General features: G+C 38.5%; 1 protein-coding gene and 1 long non-coding RNA gene across 3 annotated transcripts in view; one reads left to right on the top strand and one right to left on the bottom strand.

The window, feature by feature from the left end:
• Positions 1 to 7,549, top strand: part of LOC122456505 — a 35,641-nt gene extending 28,092 nt beyond the window's left edge. Inside the window, exon 6 of the long non-coding RNA XR_006275428.1 lies at positions 7,538 to 7,549. This is a non-coding gene — a long non-coding RNA (uncharacterized LOC122456505). The remainder of the gene's footprint in view (positions 1 to 7,537) is intronic.
• The window catches only part of PLXNB2 (plexin B2), a 362,828-nt gene that overhangs the window by 130,931 nt on the left and 209,144 nt on the right, over positions 1 to 22,753 (bottom strand). For both annotated transcript variants that reach the window (XM_043495909.1, XM_043495912.1), the window contains one exon: positions 17,996 to 18,077. The gene's annotated coding sequence lies outside the window, so the exon portion shown is untranslated. The remainder of the gene's footprint in view (positions 1 to 17,995; positions 18,078 to 22,753) is intronic.

Raw genomic sequence — 22,753 nt, 5'->3', positions numbered from 1 at the left:
ACTGTCAGGAGACCAAGGCTATCATCTACTCTTCTCATAAAGCTTCATAGGATCTTTAACCCTTTCCTCTGTGCAGACATGGATAGATAAGACAGCCATTTATATTTCAACAGAGCTAGAGTGTTGTAGGTCTTGACAGTGGGAATGAGCCAGAGTCCTAAAAATTGTGAGCTGAACCTCTTATCCTCTGGTCCAGAAAAAAGAATATCCACTACCTCCATCATACCTCTTATTCTAGCAATCATATTTCACAGGTACAGTCAACATGTTGAATTCCTACTGTGACTTGTTTGGCTCTGACTTTTTCCTTTCTGAGCAGATGTACATTAGTAGCCATGACCTTGTTCTACATTTTAAACAGTTTAGCTATTCTTAACATAGTAAAGGAAGATACATGTACTGGATTACATAAAGTGAATAGTTGATCAACGCTGAAGCTTGGAGTTGCTGTAAAAAGTCAGAAAAAAGAAAAGGAGTACTTGTGGCACCTTAGAGACTAACAAATTTATTTGAGCATAAGCTTTCGTGAGCTACAGCTCACTTCATCGGATGCATTTGGTGGAAAATACAGAGGGGAGATTGATATACACACACACAGAGAACATGAAACAATGGGTTTTATCATAAAACCCATTGTTTCATGTTCTCTGTGTGTGTGTATATCAATCTCCCCTCTGTATTTTCCACCAAATGCATCCGATGAAGTGAGCTGTAGCTCACGAAAGCTTATGCTCAAATAAATTTGTTAGTCTCTAAGGTGCCACAAGTACTCCTTTTCTTTTTGTGAATACAGACTAACACGGCTGCTATTCTGAAACCTGTAGAAAGTCAGCACTCCTTAAGGACGTTTCTCCTTGAGAGTCCATGAACTCCCATTCATTTTGTATGTTGTTTTCATTGGAACTTCTGGTGCAACAGTGACACACATGACCCTGACATTTTCTTTTTGATTTATGTAAAATTCTCTTATTCTTTACCTGTGACCACAATTTAAAAGTGTGTTCAAGTGACAATTTTTGACATATAGGTTCTATTGTAATGGCATTTGGAGTCCAGTGGTTGCCTGGAACGGCAATGCTATCAATAAATATTCACCACCATCCATTACCATCCACCACTGATGTTTTGGAAATTTCATAAAATCCTGGAATCCCCAAAGCCCTTGTATAGAAGTTTATGATTAAACAGTGTCCTTTTTTTAAAATTTAATTTTAGTTAAAAAAGACCAACAAAAGTTAAAGCAATACATTTTCCCTGTCTTCAATCAAGGTCTCGGTCAAGCCATTTTTTGTTTTTCCTTGGGAGAACATTTAACATTAAATTATTATTTTAATATTTCTCTGCTCAAGTGTCACTATCTAAAGATGAGTTCAGTCCTCACTTTCGGGGTGCATTTTCATAGATTCCAAGGCCGGAAGAGACCATTATGGTCTCCCATCACAACATATCACAACCCTTGGTAAATGATTCCAACTATTAATTCCCCTCACTGTTAAAAATGTACACCTTATATTCATTCTGATGTCCACAGATTTTCAAACATCAGTGGTTTTATTTCAATGATTTTTTTTAATGAAATATCCTTTTATAAAAAAAATGCCCTTTTTATTTACTTATATCTTAGGATGCACTGTTTCCACATGCAGACATGAAGTCTACTGCACTGAAATTATAAAACAAAATCCCTGTACCGGAATATTTTGTACACCTCAAATTAACAGAATAAAACAGAACTCCAAGTTCTCTTTGACACTCACAAAATACAACCAAGAGTTCTTAATTCTTGTCTCAGATGGCAAAGTACTAATATTCCACTTTAATCACTTCTCATAGCTGGATGGAACTCACTTTTTCCCCCCATCCCATCTGGCTTCTTTAAGGTTCCCCTGGTTCTTCTTTAAAGAAGACTGGGAAATAGCAGTGACATGAGCACTCACTCTTAAATGTGATATCATAACCTATGAGGTCAAATTTTATTGTCAACAAATTCTTAGGCTTTACTACCATAGCAATCTTTTCCTTAAAAAGAAAAGGAGTACTTGTGGCACCTTAGAGACTAACAAATTTATTTGAGCATAAGCTTTCGTGAGCTACAGCTCACTTCACTGGATGCATCCGATGAAGTGAGCTGTAGCTCACGAAAGCTTATGCTCAAATAAATTTGTTAGTCTCTAAGGTGCCACAAGTATCTGATGAAGTGAGCTGTAGCTCACAAAAGCTTATGCTCAAATAAATTTTTTAGTCTCTAAGGTGCCACAAGTACTCTTTCTTTTTGCAAATACAGACTAACACGGCTGCTACTCTGAAACCAATCTTTTCCTTGTCAATGGCTTTCACAGTAGCCTTGAGTGAAAATGAGGAGAGCTCAGAGACAACAAAGACACTAATGTTAAAATGATGTGGAATAAGAACAGAAGGATTACTTTATACAGAAGAGAGTCGCAGCAGCAAACCATGAAAATGCTAGATGCTGCTGCTGTACATCACTGAGCAATATCAGCAGAGTGCCTCAAAAATTACATGCAAAAGATTTTAATGTGCAAGTTCCATACAGCTCTCTTGTTTACCTCCCCCCCCCACTCCATCTCCATTAGTCTGGGAAGTCCACAAATCATCAGAGCTCACAGGGATAACAGAAATGAAGCTTCAAGTCTGTAGCCAGCATTTTTCTAAACGTTGCCATGGTGACCTCCAGACTGTTGATCCCCAGAGAGATCAGTGCAATATTCTGAGGGAACCAGAGCAGGACAAAGAAATGACACCCATTGCAAAAGGCAACAGGAAATATATATTTCTGAAAGCATATGTATAAAGGAATTAGTCAGAACTGAGTGCTAAGGGTGTTTATATGAAAGAGATGCAGACTTCATATTTTAAACTTCAGAGGAGTACGATATAGTGGATTAGGCACAGAGCTGGGGGCCAAGAATTCTTGAGTTATAACCACTGATTCATCTACTGCTTGGCCTTGGGTAAATCACTTAGCCTCTCTGTGCTTCAGTCTCACCCTCTGTGAAATACCTACAGGGTATAGTGAGGATTAATTAATATGTGTACATTTCTGTAGAAATGTAATACTGTAGCATAACAATAATCACTAAATGTAGTTAGGCCCAATATTTGACATATTTACTTAATTTAACAGGATTGTTTTAAAAGAATAAGGAAAAACAAACAGAGAAGTCAATGTATTTGTGCCCATTTGAAATTCTCACCAAGTACCCAACAGAATCATTTGGCCCCTTAAGCAGTTATACTCTCTTAATGCATTTCTCAGGAAATCAAGGGAATTAAATATCTGTCCCAATGTAAAAGCAACAAAGTTCCAAGCAAGATACAGTCTCAATATACTTTCTAGAAAAACGATAGGATGCCTTTATTTAACATGCTACTTTTCTTACAGTGACCACAGAAATAAATCATCAGTCTTACTTGACACCAATACTTCTATTTCCAGGCCTGGACCATGTCAGATATGCCACAGCCCACAAACACTAAATAAGATTCAATCAATATTTTTTTCCATCAGGCAGCACATTTCAGCCAGAACTTATTATCAGCCACTGGCAGACACTTTTGCACACAAAGGGGCTCTAAAATCAGTTAATCCTAGATAGCTTTATGTTCCTCCACTCAAATGTCCATTTGCACACTGCAGTTTCTTTGCCCAGCATACGTAGAATGTGACTACGTATTCCATTCCTATTTAGATTACCACTATTAAGTGTTATGATAATCCTTGAGGCATTCTATAACTCCTACACTCTCTCTGCCACCAGCTACCAGTCTGCCTCATACAAATCCAATCTGTTACTGCAGATGGTTTCCTTAATCCTAAATCTAATAAAGTCAGGTAAAAATCTGTCTCCCACCAAATCTTTTCAGGTTGATAAGGTCCTAAAAAAGTTGACAGACTCATTCCTTCCTCATTTACCAAGAGAGCTTTACCCTTTCATGTAAATAGTCACTGCATGACTGCAGGGAACACTTTGTTTAATGTCACCTTCGTACTTTGCCCTGAGACTAATGAATAGCCCACCTGTAGAGATGATGTTCAAAAGTAAAGTCCCATTCTTATTCAATATACAAATTCTTACTGCTCCATTAATAACAATGAAAAATGAAGAGGCAGGGAAGGAGAAGCTACCTTAGTGTAAATTTTACTTCATTTATAGCCTCTACAACGGCCGTTAGCAACTTGTGAACAATGGGTTTCATCAGTCCACCATCACTGCTGTACCACAAACATGTTGCTTACCAAGGAAGTATTTGTTAAATATATATCTAAATATTGCTTAACAGTATAGCTAGTTTTCTGTGCTGAGGTGCTTGTAACAGCGTAAACTGGTCTCCCAGGGTTTTCAGACACATTTGAGAATCAGATTCATAGACCTTTGAGAAGCTTCCTTTATGTTCTCTGGGTGATCTGTTCTTTAGAATACCATTGTTCCAAACCTATGAAAACTTTGTAATAGACTCTCTCAACCTTGCCTGCTAAGCTGCTCTCTCTCAGTAGGGATGTCTTTGAAAATCATACTCTTGGATGCATAAGCTATTGAATCTAGAGAAGACGCAATGAGTCCTCCCTTTGTTCATTTCAGGCCTCTGTTAATCTCTTGTTTTCCCTCTCCAAGATCAACGAAAGATTACCCTGTACCTTCAGATATTGACTGCTCCTAATCACCATTATATTTTCATAGATAGCAGGTTCCTTAACTTTAATAATATATATTTTTAAATTGATCACTAGTTCTCTTTCCCAATGCTCTGAGAGATGCTATTGTCAGTCTTGAGCCAGTTTTAACCATGGTTTGAATTTGGTCTATCTCCTAGACAGCCACCTGACCAAAGAGCTGGACTGGAGCAATTGTACTTCCCATCCCTTGCCGATAGATTTCCTTACTCCTATTACATCCTGTAAGCAATGGCACACAGTAATGTCTTCTTCCATTATGCTAAAAGGCAGCTTTCCCTGCCAGATCAATCTCTTTCTGCTACCGCTAACATAAGGCCCATTAATGCCACTAAGTGAGTTAGCAGGCCAGGTTGGCTGAGCTGGTTACTCTATATGGGCCATAGCATTCCATTGCTCTTAAAACAGAACTCCACAGAGATATGGGCAACTCTCCACGTGTTGTGCATGTGCATCACAAGATTTTTATAAGCTGTTTACTCCAGAACAAGAGCGCTTCAGTTCTATGGTACCACCACTCTTGACTCCATTTTAATCCTTTCTGGTTTGGCACATGTATGTATTGCCATTTTGGTCTCTATAGGTCTTTAATGAGAGCCCTATAAAAATAAGTGATTGTGATAGGAATAATAATATGGCATTTACCCTCTTGAATCTTGATTCCTTCAAGGAAGGCATTTTATTTATGAAGAATAAAAAGGAAGGGTAACAGGCAGCTCTCCAACTAAGAAGCACAAGCCAGAAAATTTCTGATCATTCCTGGCAACTGCATATAATAGCTCAATTTACTCTTTATTCAGATATGTAAAATAATCTTTCACTCATAATGTAAACAGGATCGTCTGGTACAAAATTATTTGGTAATCCAATTTACAGAGAACCCTCATACACTGACAGAAAAACAATTTTAATAAAATTTGCACTTATGACTACAATTTGGATGGATTTACACCTCTTAAAAGCTTAGGCATTTCCCAGTGCAGGAGAATGATATGAAGCAAAAATGAAGATCTTAGAGAAGTCTAACAACTGCAATCTAACAGCTCCTTGATCTGGTGTACCCCAAGGACACAGCCTTAAGCAAAGATTCTACTCTCCATATTCTTCCCGAGTCCACGATCACAACACAGCACAGCACACTGCTCATATGCAACAGTATTATAAATATAAACTGCAAACTTCAGTGCTGGGAAGTGTGAGCACTAACCTTGCAGGCTATCAGACTACCTTCCTTGGCAAAGAAGTTAATACATAGTGAAATTTAAAAATTGTAGTTAAAAAAAGGGGGGGGGGGGGAACTTGGCAGAATAAGGTTACAAGTGTCTTTTCAACAAACCGTGCATCAAAGCTAAATAAAGAAATGTATAATAAGATATTGCAACAATCACTTGTGCCCCTGCAGTTCCTGAGCCCTCTCTGTGACCAGTCGCTTTTCCCAGCTGTTTTGTAGTCTCCAGAGGAATGCCACAACCTGCCACATACATAGGCTGAATTACCTTCCCACAATGTCAGAGTTTTGTTTCTTCAAAAAGAAAAGGAGTACTTGTGGCACCTTAGAGACTAACAAATTTATTAGAGCATAAGCTTTCGTGAGCTACAGCTCACTTCATCGGATGCATTTGGACTGTAGCTCACGAAAGCTTATGCTCTAATAAATTTATTAGTCTCTAAGGTGCCACAAGTATTCCTTTTCTTTTTGCGAATACAAACTAACACGGCTGCTACTCTGAAACTTGTTTCTTCAAGTGAGTCACGCAACAACTTGCCCAGCCAGCAAGTACACATTTTAATTCTTCTTAAAACAAACTGGTTTTATATGTGATTTTACCAAAATGAGAGCAAATGATAAAATAAATATACTTAAACACCTCCAGTCAACATAGTTAGAATGATGCTACAATTAAAGTTATAGAATATGAGGTTATCTGAACTTAGAACAGAAGTGCGGTCTCTCACACTTGTCAGAGAAAACACCTACATGCCATGTCCATCCATTATATACTCTCCTCCTTTTCATGGGGAGATGGCTACCTCTGCATAGGATGGTTATTTCCTTGCTTCCATATTCACTTACAACAGTGAGACAATACATTTGGTTTAGGACATTTGTTTCTTTTAAATCATGTCACATACCTACCTGGACATTAGGAAATACTCTACAAAGTGTCAGTCTTTAACTCCCAGTTTATGCCAGCTACTTGTTTTCTCCTTCTTGGTACTTGGCACCCTTTCAAGTATTGATTTCCATTAATGTATCTAGGGGGGCTTTTAGGGTCCCCATGGCTGCTCCATTTCTCCTTATACATGTATCCTTTAACTTCTCCTTTGTAGGGTTAACTACTTTATATGAAACTTCTTTGGTAATACTTTATTATGCAAACAGAGGTAGGCCATCTGTCACAATTATACCAGATAATATTTTGTCAGTTCAAGGGAAAGTTTAAATACACTGGGCCTGATTTGAATCAGCTGGGACAAAGACTGTGAACTGCCCACGAAGGCATAAATCAGCACACCCCTTGGTTGCTCTGACCCCACACCTTCACTAGTGAGCTTTGGCCTGCTGTAGGTCCCTGAGGTAAAGTTTGAATTGCTTTGTTCCAGTGCAGATTCCCACTGGCTGTCTTTCTACCTTCAGAGGCTCTGTGATGAAGTGGAAGCCAGTGCAGAGCAGAGTGTCAGTCAAGCCCAGACAGTTTCTAGTGTAAATGGTGGATTCTCCATAACTTGAAGTCTTTAAATCATGATTTGAGGACTTTAGTAACTCAGCCAGAGGTTAGGGGTCTATTACAGGAGTGGGTGGTCGAGGTTCTGTGGCCTGTAATGTGCAGGAGGTCAGACTAGATGATCATGATGGTCCCATCTGAACTTGAGGTCTATGAGTTTCTCCCAATCTTTGTATCAAGCATCCTAGCAAATGCTTTCTAGAAAGGATTTTTATGATTTCTTCTTCTTGACATTAACTATATTAAACAGTTCTGTTTACTACAATGAAAATATTTAAATTTGAGGGCATATGACCTACTCATTAAGATAAGATAGCTAGACACAACTGCATCAGTGGTGAGGAACAACGTTTACCAACTTTGATTAATCAAGGTACTCCATCCCTTCCTCTAATATTAGGAATTTGCCATTATGAATCATCAGGGTATGAATACAAGTGCAACTATAAAACTGCAATTGATGCAGCATGCAGCTGCAGCACAAGGGTGGACAAAAATCAACGTTTTTTAAAAATTTAAATTAAATACAGGTTCTTTTAAAAACAAACATTGAAAATTAAATTCTAAATTGACAACCTTTGTTAAGCCCTATATTTATTATAATATATTAAAATCATTTTAATTAAATACCAGAAATAATATTAAAGCAGTACTTATTTGCTGGAAAACTTTACGGAAATTCAAACCAATAAACTAAGCGAAGTCACTTGCTAATCACTTGGAATCAAGCTAATGGTTTTTTAAAGTGTTAAACCAGCTTTTGAGAGCAGAAGCCTATTCTGCAGGTGAAGAGAGAATTTTTTCTTCATTTCAGTTTATTCATCTAGTTGAGCTCAATGACTACTTCATTCAAAGTTAAAAACCAATCAGAAGTTGAAAGCAGGAAAGCTTGGTCTCTTCCAATCTATGAATAAAAACTAGATGTAAGAGGATGAGACCTACTAGTTCTAAAATCCTGAAGCACATGGTTAGCAGAAACAATCACTTCAATTCACCAACAGCCATGTTAGTCACTCCGATGAAGTGAACTGTAGCTCACGAAAGCTTATGCTCAAATAAATGTGTTAGTCTCTAAGGTGCCACAAGTACTCCTTTTCTTTTTTCAATTGACTAACTATATTAATACTTGCATTGTTTAATAAAAGAGTTTTAAATGAAAAACACGTTTAGATGAGAAAAAAGTTTGTATCCAGCACAAGGTAGTTTTTTTTATTAAATAAAAAAAGCTATTTTTGTGCTCTCTTAATTGAATTTAAATTTCCATCCAAACAGAGCCTGACACCAATCACAAGTAAAAAATTAATCTAACAAACAAGAAATGCATTATTCACCATTTTCTAACGTAATAAAAGTGTAAAAATTAAATTGGAATAAGTGTTAGTTAAGCTACATAACTGCTTTAATAAATATGTATAGATACAATGTACTCTCTTGGCTAGCAAAAATGCACCACAGTTAGGTTATGTTTCGTTGCAAATCAACATGCTTTAATGGTTACCGATCAACGAAAATCAATCTAAGAAAATATCTAAAAAGTACAAGTACAAAAATGGAAAACACCATTAAAATTGCTAATTTAAATCAAGGTTTCCTGCTTGCTGATTTAAAACATGATTAAAATTGTTGATTTAAATCAATCCACCCTGGTAGCACACTTAATGTCCAACAAAAGCAGATGTGAACACATGACATCAGTGCTCTACAAACTTCACTGGCTCTCTATTTACAGACTGAATTTCATACTCAGTCCTGATCTACAATGCCCTTACTGGGACAGAACAAGGCGCTTGAGGTATGTTTAAACTGCAGCTGGCAGCAAGCCTCCCACTCCAGGTAGACAGACTCGGGGTCACTGGGCTCAAGTTAGCACATTAAAAATAGCAATGTAGATGTTGCAGCTCTAGGTGTGAGAGAAGAGTAGTCTACTTCTATTGTAGTGCACAAGCTTGAGCCCTGCTAGAATGAATCTGTCTCCCCAGGCTGGAAGGCTGATTTCCAGATGCAGTGTAGACATACCCTCAGAGACTACCTGTCCTAGACAAGATTTAAGGCACATAGGACACAGCTTTCTTAGTAGTGGGCCCCAAATATGGAAGACTACATTCAAGTCTAAACCCCAGCCCTGTTTCCTCAATAATGCCTAGAAATGGCATTTCCATCCCTTGCCCTTACAGGAATTCTCCACCATAGGAGTTTGGAGAGAGTAGAAGACAGTCATAAAAGAATAAACCACCTCAAAAAAAGGGAGAAGGAAAAAAAGGAAGAGAGCAAAGAGTCAGAATATATCCCCCCCATAGGCATGCTAAATTCTACTGTAATTGTTGTCCAGCACCTAAGCTATCAAGGTGACAAGGTGACAATTTGTGAGCACATTTCCACAAAAAAAACTTCTTTCAGAAAAAAACCTAAGGTGATCACCACTCTAAGATAATCAGCCGTGGCCCCAAACCTATCCATTCCTTCAAGCATCTCCTATGTAGAAAGCCCTCCATCCTCATGTTGAAAAAACAAAACAAAAAAACCCCAGCATGCTTTGAAAACAAAAGTTAGTTTTACCCAGTTCTCACATGATCAGCCATCATATTTTTCAAACAATTGTCTGGATATTTTTAGACATTTTAAAAAATATTGTTTATTTCATAAACATTGTGTAACATCGTAACTCCCAACTCAAAAGTTCTACAGACAGATTCTGCTCTGTGTTCATTTGAGCTAGCCACAAATGGAACTCATGTCATTCTGTGTAAAGCACCCAAATGTAAACCAGCTTATATACTATGTATCCTTTTAAAATAACTTTAAAAAAAACCTTTTTAGAGGCTGACTCTAATAAAAAGGTTGGTATTTAAATCTAGACCTTACTTCCTCTTTTGGGGGTCATTAATTTATCATACTTTGCAAAGTCAAATTAAAGGTTATAGTAACAGAAAAGTCAAATATAAAAAACATTAATGTACAAAGAAGTATCTAAACTCAAACAGGATCTTTTTTATGAACACACTTAACGTCAACATTAAATGATTTACTTGACTAGTACTTACATTGAGTTTGGCATAAAATTACGAAGGAGACAAATATTATTTAATCCCTATTTCTGCCCTAATAAGTGAGGATTTTCATTATTAAACTGAACTAATGTTCATATATTTCACAGTTCATAAATACTAATTTACAGTCTGCAAGTGGAGAAAAAAATCATATTGGCTTTTACAAATATATTCATATAAACAGCATAAAAATCCTGAGAGCCCAGGGCATTTTTTCATGTTCGTTAGCACAAAAGTAGTGGTGGTAAAGGTGGAGAGTGGTGGAGGAAGTATATTGAAAACAAATTGACATGCTAATGTAAGCTGTTTTGATTTATAATTACAATGTTTCAGTTCACATCTGTTCATATCAAACAATTGCTTAAATCACTGTAGTGAAATACACTGATGTTCCAGAAAGCCCACACACAACCCTCTTGCATAATGACAGGTTTCAGAGTAGCAGCCGTGTTAGTCTGTATTCGCAAAAAGAAAAGGAGTACTTGTGGCACCTTAGAGACTAACAAATTCACGAAAGCTTATGCTCAAATAAATGTGTTAGTCTCTAAGGTGCCACAAGGACTCCTTTTCTTTTTACAAGACCCTCCATAGCATTTAAACTGCCAAGTTTAAGTGCTTGCCATAACTCCTTCGTACCAGAGGCAGTTTCTGCACCAAACCAAAATAGTCTGGGGTATGAGGATTTGGAATTTTGTCTATGTGATTATATAGGGCCAGTGTCTAAAACCCCCTATAGGGGGTTGCAGAGTAGCAGTGGTCATTATTTCAGTCTATGGGCTGGAACAGAAAGTCATGGGGTGGGCAAAAAGGGAGGCAGGGTGAAGAGAAAAGGGTCTACACATTGCTACATCAGCAACTAGAGAGATCCCTGGACAAAGTTAAATGCGTGGGGTTCTGTGGGCAGGGGGGGAAGGGTGAATTACACCCAACAACAATGGGATGCCTCATCATCCATAAGTAATTCTACAATCACAGCAGGCACTGCATGCTCACAAACTTCCTCTACACCAGTCAGATGAATGTTGTAGACAGCAGTTTCCTTAAGCAAGAAAAGAAAAAGATTGGTGCCCATATCAGTGCTTGCTCACACCAGTGGTGTTTACTTATCTGAAACAAAAAGATTTGGTTTCACTCTGACCCAAGCACCAATGGTCATAAGGGAGTGTTATCTTTGTCCAATAGTTAAAAATAGGTGGAGAAAAGAAAAAACTGTGTAACATCTTAGAAGGAAGCTGCATGGAGATTTAATCAGAATACTAAATAGCTTATGTATGTGAGACACATTTAAACAGGTATCAGTTATTAAATAGGAGAGTGGTCTTTCAGTCCAGAAGAAAAACACCAGACAAATGCAGTGGGAGTTGACTCAGGGAACCTAGATTTCCCAAATTTGCATTGTAACCTGAAAATCCCAACCTTCCAAAGACATCTATAAATTAGGGCTTTTTTGAAAATATATTTTGAGGCTCTAGAATCAATGTCATCAACTATTTTTCATAGATGGACTCTTCAAAGGCTGCTTAGCTACATACCGTACTTGTTTTTAATCTCTGTCTCTCTCTCTCTTTTTTTTTTTTTTTTTTTTTTTTAAATATTCAGTAGACATCAGTAGCCAATCGGAAACGTGGTGTTAGTACTATCTCTTTCATGTTGTCTACAGATTACTTTTTATGGCTGATAAAAATAGCAGATTTTTATTCACTCACATTTAAGGGGAAAAGGAAGTATGTGGTGCATTAAATAGAAATTGTTCAGTGAAGCCACAACAAAATGAGAACCAGAAAAGCTGTGGTTCAGCTTTAAAATAGTAACCTACATGACTGATCTTAAATTCCATTCTAGTGTGCCCACAGTTTCCTAACTGGTTTCTTGAACACTATGGAGGCTTAGTTTTGCTTTGTTCCTCTCCATATATCCCTATAGGATGACACAATCCAGTCCAAAAATAAATTAGAGTTTAATTTTGCTTTAGCATTTCTCTGTAGATGTCTGCATTCTTCTAATACGGTATCAATGCATACCCAGCCTACGCTGAACATTTCAAATGCTTAGTTATTTATAAAAACAGAACACATGGCTGTTGGTGGGGGAGAGCTGAGTGCTCTAAGGGGGATTGAGATGGGGGTGAGAGTCATCACTTTCTCCTTTTTAATCCTTTTCTCCTGCTCTGTTTTGGGTTTTGTTCCTGGCAGTAGCATTTATTCACTCCAAGTAGGGCCAAAGCAGCAATGAAGTTCTCTGAATTTGAAATCCAGAAAATGCCGAGTATTACTTCAGCTGTATGTGCCTGCTCTGTGCTGTTCAATCAGTTGAGACCCTTTCTTTGTACTCTAGGTTTTTACCTCCCCATGTAACAATCCCTATCAGCCAAAAGCCTTTTGCTGCAGTTTTGTTTAGTTTCCCACCTGCTCTGCAATAGTGAGAAGGGAATGATGTAGCACTGTAAGCTCAGTTTTCAGAGTAGCAGCCGTGTTAGTCTGTATTCGCAAAAAGAAAAGGAGTACTTGTGGCACCTTAGAGACTAAATTTTATTTGAGCATAAGTTTTCGTGAGCTACATGAAGTGAGCTGTAGCTCACGAAAGCTTATGCTCAAATAAATTTGTTAGTCTCTAAGGTGCCACAAATATTCCTTTTCTTTTTTGTAAGTTCAGTGTGTCACTCACCAGTACAAAGGTGCTGTATAATACACAGAATTTCAGAACGCAAACAGGTATCTAATAACCATTTATATGACATAACAATGCACTTAAAAATAAATTCCACATTTTAACTAAAATTGTGCTTAGCAATACATTAAATGACATGCTGAATGGGACACATTGCTCATTTAATATCCCAATGCTCTTTTCTTTTGTTATGGCCAAACAGCATGGCAAATTTGTTCTCCAGCCCAATTATTCCACTGTGCTAACTGTGTAACAGAATGGGGAAAGAGGAGCAGAAAGTACATCAGCAATAACAAGGTAACTTGTTGGATCATATTAAAGAAGTTCTGTATTAAAATCACAAATGAGTTTGATTCCCCATAGTTTAAATTCCAGGGTATTACTAATTAAGAGGTCTCTTGGTTTTTGGTACTGTTTCTCTCCCTCTCTGTGTGAAACTTGCAAGCTGCTAATTGTGTTCGTACATTCTAAGACAGAGTCTGATCTCAAAGCAATTCTTTATAACAACAACTACTCACACAGAGGGAGACTCAAAGCAATACTCTGTAACAACAGAAACAGCACCCAGAGACTCCCCGCCCTTTTGATGTATTCAGCTCGCTTTGTTAACAATTGTGATTAAAATAGAGATAGAGGATGTATGTGGATGGATGCTTGGTGTGGATAATAACTGAATGATCAGGGAGGTGTCAGCCTAAGAATCCAGTGTCCATTGGCTGAAGAAGGCGTCAAGTGGAAATAACCAGAGGACCCCTGGAGGGCAGACTGGAATCCACCCAACAGCCTCAAGAATGGGAGAACCAAAGAACAAGATAATATCTGGCAGCACAGAGCCGTCAGGAATGTGCCACCCGCTGATTGATTCAGCAACAGCATGATGAAGCAATTCCCATAGACTGGCATAGGAAGAAATTCCTATAAAAATGGACTCTAGAAAGCACGAACTTTGGGGTCTGATTCTGCAAACCAATTTCCAGGAGCATCAGATGAGCATCTGACAAGGCCCCCTTATGTCCAGGCCACCTGGCCAGTGGCTCGGCATGAGCAACTCTAAGGCTGGTAACTATGATAACAACCTGGCAGAACCTGTGTGTGTGTGTGTGTGTGTGTGTAATTGAAATGGAATGGAATGTTATAGCTATAACTAACTGCTTACTATGATTCTTTCTGTATTCACAATAAATGTGGCATTTTGCCTTTTCCCCTTTAGTAAGATCCTGCTGGTTTTTATTTTATTGGTATTACAAACTCACATTTTTAATGAAATTAACAGTGGAAGGTGGATAAATTAACTGTCATTATATTTGCCTTCCAAATTCACGCACCTTTCCCTCTTTACACAGCCCTCATACACCCCCTGCTCAATAAAATCTTCAAAGGAAGATCCTCCCAGGCTTGCCTATATTGTGCACATTCCTCGTTACTTTTGCTGCTCCAACAAGAATTCTTTGCCTGATACTATGAAAAGGGGTGCAACCCCAAGGCTTTGAGCTCCTGGGAACCAAGAACTCCTGAATTGCAGTCTTGGATCTAACAGGCCCTCTCTTTGGCCAGGACACTCATTTTGGTCAACACTCCCAAACCTTGGGGCCTCAGATTTAGAGCCTAAATTCATATTGAGGCATCAAAATAACTGGCCTGAATTTCAGGAGTGCAAACACTTGAAGCGCCAATAGAAGTCTACGACAGCTAAGTGTGTCCATCCCCTCTGACAAACAGGCTAGTTAGTTAGGCGTCTAATCTTCAGCACACAACTTTGAAAATGCTGGCTTTAAACACTGCTTCAGTTTCCTCATCTATAAATAATACTTACCTGATAGGTGTTCTGTGAGGATTAGCTAATATTGTGAGACCACTCTTGAAGATCAAAATGTTATTAAGCATTCTGGCAGGCTGATATTTTGAAGTTGAACTTGATGCCACAGCTCTCCTATAATGCTAAGAATTTACATTACTATCTCCTTGATATTAGATATTAAATTGCACAAATTAAACACTGTGGTAGGTTATTTGGCAAGAATACCAGAAAGTAAAAGATTAATGTGCAGATCTTCTACATCTCAAGAAAGACAAATGTATTCCTTAAAATATAAAAAAGGAAAAAGTGTTCTAGAATCTGAGTGCATAAGCATTATGATACAGTTGTTAATTACATGATCTTATACTATTTTTTCCACTGGATCCCTGTCTCATTTAATGCACAGACCCGCTAAACTTACAGGCCACCCAAGTCACAACATCCACATTAGCATGCTAACTCGAGCCCCACTAGTGGAAGTCTGTCTACCCAGGAGGGGAGGCTCACTCCCAGCTGCAATACAGGCATACAGTAGAACCTCAGAGTTACGAACATCTTGGGAATGGAGGTTGTTCATAACTCTGAAATGTTGTAATTCTGAACAAAACATTATGGTTCTTTCAAAAGTTTACAATTGAACATGGATTTAGTACAGCTTTGAAACTTTACTATGAAGAAAAATGCTGCTTTTAACCATCTTAATGTAAATGAAACAAGCACAGAAACAGTTCTTACCTTATCAATTTTTTTTTTGTTAAACTTTCCCCTCTTTTTAGAGTTTACGTTTAAAACAGTATTTGCCTTTTGGGGGGAGGGGAGTGTCTCTGCTGCCTGATTGCATACTTCCAGTTCCAAATGAGGTGTGTGGTTGACTGGTCAGTTCATAAAAAGAAAAGGAGTACTTGTGGCACCTTAGAGACTAACCGATTTATTTGAGCATAAGCTTTCGTGAGCTACAGCTCACTTCATCGGATGCATTTGGTGGAAGTGAGCTGTAGCTCACGAAAGCTTATGCTCAAATAAATTTGTTAGTCTCTAAGGTGCCACAAGTACTCCTTTTCTTTTCATCAATTTAAAGCAGCTTGCTGTATACTCTGAGTTTCGGTGTGTGAATAAAGTGACTCATTTCCTAAACATGAGGTTTTATATATTTTGAAGGGCAATTTTTAACTTTTAAGATATTTGAAATTAAAACCCTATACTAAATGTCTCTTTACCCTGCCACACGTTTATTTCTTTAAAAGATTGTGCTTACTGCATCAGAAGCATCAGAAAACAGAAGGAAATAAACAATGTGAAATGGGGCACTAAGTGATGAGACTGACATGAAAAACAGCTCAGTCAATCGAATGCAGACATGATAGTTCAACTGCTATACAAGTGTGCTCCCCCTTCCCCATGCCCCCCGCCCCGAGACTTCAGGAAGTTTGAACGTATAGTTATTGCCACTTGTTCATTAAATATATCTTGCTTTGGTGTTTCTAAGGCACATATCACTGTGGTATTTAGATGGTGAGTCATAAGAGCAGAGTACTACACACAACTCAAAAATCCTTAGATTCTCAAAAAGTATCACTGGCTGAATCAGGGTCATTGTAATGCCTTAGGGACATCATCCCCCGACCTTCAGGTCTTGAACAACCGGTGATAGCGCCTCGGAAATCCTTCCAGGTTTAACTCCACTGCATGCTAGGAGGTTTTTACACTTTGATCCTGCAACCATCAGCTTCTCTAGGAAGCTTACACGGACGATGCGCAGAGCAGGCACCAGTTAGCGCTGTATGGACATTTGTTCAGTGCAGACATGATCAATGAACCTTTGGCTTATATACGTTGCTGATGAATCTCAATTTAAGTAGATCCCAATAACTTCTAGACAAAACAATCCTATAAACCAAGGTTGCCCTCTTATAGATGGTTGATGGTTTTTGCACTACTGACTGGCTAGTAATTTTACAAGTTCACAGAAACTTGCAGCCATGGGAAACAGGAGGTGAGATTGTTGGGAAAATATAGCAAATTAAAAAAAGACTGGCAGAAGTCTGTGGCAGCATGGTTATCACTATCATTATAGCCACGCAGAACGTCCCATGGTGACAGCAAGGATACAACTCACTCAGATCTTTCTGTTCCAAAAACACACTTGAGCAAAAGGAGAACTTCTGTTAGCAGCAGAGAGGCTATGACACACAGATAACGCATTCTAATTCTACCTATTAAAAGGTATCATAGCTACTATATAGGTAAGGTATGTAACAATATTATCAAACACTCCTAGACCAAGGAGAAGTAAAATATGGTATATGCTTTCAATAGAGGTTGCAATAAAACTGTAACAGTTATGAAATATGATAATGGGTTATACACTGATGGTGATGTAATAACATTTTTAAAAGGATTTAACTGGAGTTCTTAGCTTACTGTTAGAAAACAATTGTCTCTAGATTTGAAAAAACTACTTCCAGAGGGCAGTAATGCTCTCAGACTGAAACTTCAAGAATTGAAAACTCTACTTACAGTGAAATAGAAAAACATTGCACTGAAGTTTGTATTATAATTCCAAATCTTCAGTGCAAAAATACACACTATAGATACTACATATGGGGCTGTATTATACAAAGTAAACCTAAATCCCATTTGAAATGGAAAATATGTCTACAGTTTAGGACTCAGGGATCCCAATTGGTGTTTAAACAGATTGTTTAAAATTGACATTTACAGACAGCCCAAGGTTGCCTCTTCGTTTCAAGGAGACATATGGATAGCTCACAACACTGACAAGACTATGGTAACAGTAAGTCAAGTACTGGCTACAAATGTACAGATTTTTTTTTAAAGTTTGTCTTTTTACAATTAATAAAAAACACACGAGTCCTGACTGAGCATTCTTGGTGTGCTCAAAATTAGTCCCAAGTTCCATAGGAATACTAAAAGTACTGGGATTTCAAAATTAGGTCTTCGTTTTGGCATTATCTGCTGGTTTACTGAATCATTTTTATGGTTACTGATCATACAGCACTAGCAGTTATAAACTGCTTTATTTGTGAAAAAATGAAATACTTACATTCACTTTTTCACTAATTCTTCTTTACTGCACTTAATTATTTTCCAGGACAGTTTTCAATCTTCTTCTTTTGCACCTTTACCTCTGAAAAACAAGGAAAGGGATTACAAAAATATCCATTATATTTATTCTTCTTACACTTCGGACTACTTATGTAAGGTGAACTGTAATGGTTCAGAACCTTGTATTTAAAAAAAAAATGTACAGAAAGTCAAGTTTATTTCTTTTTAAACAAATGTTTGCCATAGCATAAGTTTGAATCCCAAGACTAAACAGAGTACTGCTCTGGGTTCACTTTCAATACTGGCTCAGGCAAGTCAGACATGCAATCAATTGCAGACATATTACTAATCATTAAAGAATTGAGAACTCATATGGTAGAGTCCCTGAAAGAATGTACGTTTTCTATTAAGGATTGGATTTTGTATGTTCTGACTCCACTCTAGCAGAACCTGAGCACTCTCACCTTCCATTGTCTGAAGTGCTCAGCACTTTGGCTGCATCAGACAGCTTCAGAATACTTTATAGAGGGGAAACAGCATCTATGGGCAGATAAAATACTGCCTCATTAGCACTCAAGACCACTGCTCTATTATAAAAATGATGAAAAGGAAGTAAAACTAGGCTGTTCAACTTGAATATGAAGAGAATGACTGTTTTGGAAGAAATCTCCAGCAATGGACGTCCATCAGTAGGCAATATAATACTGTTTTTTTCTTACAGATACTTTCTGTAATCATATACAAATAAGTTTATGTCCCTTTAAGCAGTGTACTGTGTATGCCAATATATGCAATAAAGGATTGTGAAACTACAGTCCTAGCAAACCTGGACATAGTCCTAAACCAGACTTATAGATTCAAACCATTCCCCACTCCAGTTCACCTCTGGAAGTTCACCTCTGGATTTCAGTTTGTAACTATGGCCTGTTGGCCTCTAGCTCTCTCAAGGATCGTGGAAAGAGTGTCAGCTGAAGGCCTTCACCTTTGGAAGTCATGCTTCACGGTGGTTTGTCAGCACCAGAGTCAGTGTGCTTCATGCCACTTATGGCTTATTTATTTTGAAAAAATCTGACTGGGTTTAATGTTTTTTGCATTCCAGGTGTCTAGTTGCCATGGTAATAATCACTACTTAAGAGTACACACAAATCATCTCTTTCAACCCCACTTCCATTCTCAGATAATACTTTATTATTCTTTATGATGTACCAATAATTTGCTCAGAGCTATACAAGACACAAAGAAAAATTGGATCCCTTTTTGAAGGAACTTGCAATCAAAATAGACAAAGATCAGACACAAAGATGCTATGGAAAACTCAGGGGCGCTGAGTCAGGGCACCTTTCTGCAGCTTCAGTGTTTGAATCTGAAGAAAGAAGGATGCTTGATGCACTGGGCTAGAGAGATCATTCCAAGCAAGAAGGGGGCATGAAACAGAGTGGTGAGGGGTTCTTCATTACAGCAAGAGGGCAAAAGAGAGGAGTAGCAGGAACTGAGAAAAGAGATGTCGGCATGGGCAGAATGATGCAGTCCCTTCAAGAAGGGGATGAGAATTTTGATGTTCACACAGAGACTTGAGGAGGAGAGTGATGCGGCAGAAGGGACAGGCAAAAAAGATGATTTTAGATGTTCTGGATAGACTGGAGTTGAGTACCACAGGAATCAGGATGGGCATAAAAGAGGAAGTTGTAAGCAAAGGCAAAAGCTAAGCAAGACATTGGCAAGTATTTTAGCGTCAGGACAGACAAAGGGATTATTTTAATATATTGTGGAGAAAAGACCAACATCTTGAATGTGTGAAGGAAGGGGAGGCCCCACAACTTTAGTGTCAGAATCATGAAGAGGACTGTAGTGTTAACAGAAATCAAGAAAAAAGGAAGATGATAGAGTTTGTGAGCAAAAGGTGGGTCTCAGTTTTCATCATGTTGAAATGGAGCTCATACTTTGCAATTACAGGTTGTCTTCCATTCAAGGATCTCTTTACCAACATTCATGAATTTAGCTTTACAACTACCCGTGGCACGGTAACAGATGGAGGAAACTGCAGTAATACAGAGATTAAGCAACCTGCTGAAGATTACACGGAAGTCTTTGATACATCTTATAAATAAAACCCAAGTCTGCAAACTCCCAGTTCTCCTGTGCTTTAAATACAAGGCTCTCTTTCCTCAATGATAATTTACACACACTGTCAGCAGTACCACAAACTCCATTTCTTATGAAAATCCCTCCCAATGCACCCAAAGAAATTAGCATGCAGTAAGTAGACTGCAAATGCGTCGACTATCACAGGAATGTAACAGCACATATCAGGCACCCAAGCGTTTTAGTTTGTACTTGCTAGCTAGCAGTGCCAGAGAACATCTCCACCAAACTGTAGATAATTTAGTGATCTATAAAATAAATAAGAAGCCTCTTTCATGATAGGCTCAAGGTTTGTGCCAGATTGCTACTCTTCACTCCCTCCTTCCTCAAACTGAGTTATCAGGTTTCCAGCCTTCTCCACTCTCAGTAGCAGATTGTTTTGGCTGAATTAAGTTGGCTACAGGTGATACCATCTGCTGCAAGATTTTTTTTTTAAGCTCTTGTTCATGCCACAACAGCTCTTTTTCAACACTTTAAGAGCAAGTGACATGGGGGGCTTGGACGTTCATATTAGGATTGGAGCCTCCAGCAAAGTATGTGAAAGGTAATCAGCTGTAGATATGGTAACATAAGAGCCCACAGCCAGCAGGGAACCTATTACCTTGCTCCTCACAAATACATTAAGTACCACAAGACATGGGGTCTTTGCAACCAGCTTCCCAGAAACCAAAATCTATGTGCCAGTAGCATAAGTGATCGATCTACCCAGGCTATATTCATTCTGACATACCTGATTGCTCCCAGCTTTGTCCTCCAGAATGCAACCATTGCCCTTTCTATCGAAGACAAGTTTTCTCCAGGACATCAAAAGATGAACACGACCATACATGGTAGTGTAGTTAGAACTGTCAAAATATATAAGCAGACCAAGAGCAATTGCTGTACTATAAAATACCTGGCAAAATAACTTATTCTAGTGCTGCAAAATAAGATGCTCTTTGAGTTGAAGCAGGGACTGATAGATCATGTCAGAGCACAAGCAACTTGCACTGAGGCAAGGTTGAATCTTAGGAGAACAGCCTCCTAAAAACTGTTGCTGGATGTTTGAAAAATGGTTTCAGATGCCACAAGGAGCAAAATGTGGAACTCTTCCTACTAAATCTTCTGCTAACGTAATAATGAGTAAGAAGAACAGGAGTACCTGTGGCACCTTAGAGACTAACAAATTTATTAGAGCATAAGCTTTCGTGGGCTACAGCCCACTGCATCGGATGCACAGAATGAAACATATAGTAAGAAGATCTATGTATACATACAGGTAAGTTGGAAGTTACCATACAAACTGTGAGAGGCTAATTAATTAAGATGAGCTCCTATCAGCAGGAGAAAAAAACTTCTGTAGTGATAATCATGATGGCCCATTTAGTCAGTTGACAAGAAGGTGTGAGGATACTTAACTTTAGGGAAATAGATTCAATATGTGTAATGACCCAGCCACTCCCAGTCTCTATTCAAACCAAGTTAATGGTATCTAGTTTGCATATTAATTCAAGCTCAGCAGTTTCTCCTTGGAGTCTGTTTTTGAAGTTTTTCTGTTGCAAAATTACCACCCTTAAATCTTTTACTGAGTGGCCAGAGAGGTTGAAATGTTCTACCAGTTTTTGAATGTTACGATTCCTGATATCAGATTTGTGTCCATTTATTCTTTTGCATAGAGACTGTCCGATTTGGCCAACGTACATGGCAGAGGGGCATTGCTGACACATGATGGCATATATCACATTGGTAGATGTGCAGGTGAACGAGCTCCTGATGGCGTGGCTAATGCGATTAGGTCCTATGATGTTGTCACTTGAATAAACATGTGGACAGAGTTGGCATCAGGCTTTGTTGCAAGGATAGGTTAGTGTTTTTGTTGTGTGGTGTATGGTTGCTAGAGAGTATTTGCTTCAGATTGGGGGGCTGTCTGTGAGCAAGGACTGGCCTGTCTCCCAAGATCTCAGAGTGAGGGATCATTTTTCAGGATAGGCTGTAAATCTTTGAGAATGCGCTGGAGAGGTTTTAGTTGGGGACTGAAGGTGACAGCTAGTGGCGCTCTGTTATTTTCTTTCTTGGGCCTGTCCTGTAGTAGTTGACTTCTGGGTACTCTTCTGGCTCTGGCAGTCTGTTTTTTCACTTCAGCAGGTGGGTACTGTAGTTTTAAGAATGCTTGATAGAGATCTTGTAGGTGTTTGTCTCTGTCTGAGCGATTGGAGCAAATGCGGTTGTATCTTAGAGCTTGGCTTTAGACAATGGATCGTGTGGTGTGTCCTGGATGGAAGCTGGAGGCATGTAGGTAAGTATAGCGGTCAGTAGGTTTCCAGTATAGGGTGGTGGTTATGTGACCATCGCTTATGAGTGCAGTAGTGTCCAGAAAATGGACCGCTTGTGTGGATTGGTCTAGGCTGAGGTTGATGGTGGGATGGAAATTGTAGAAATCATAGTGGAATTCCTCAAAGGCTTCTTTTCCATGGATCCAGATGATGAAGATGTCATCAATGTAATGAACGTAGAGTAGGGGTGTTAGGGGACGAGAGCTAAGGAAGCACTGTTCTAAGTCAGCCATAAAAATGTTAGCATAAAATTTATTTATGTGGGGCCATTCGGGTACCCATAGCAGTGCAGCTGACTTGAA

The sequence above is a fragment of the Dermochelys coriacea genome, chromosome 1, assembly GCF_009764565.3.
Source record: "Dermochelys coriacea isolate rDerCor1 chromosome 1, rDerCor1.pri.v4, whole genome shotgun sequence".
NCBI lineage: Eukaryota > Metazoa > Chordata > Testudines > Dermochelyidae > Dermochelys > Dermochelys coriacea.
The sequence above is the reverse complement of the archived record's forward strand: the minus strand, read 5'-3'. Positions and strand labels throughout refer to the sequence as shown.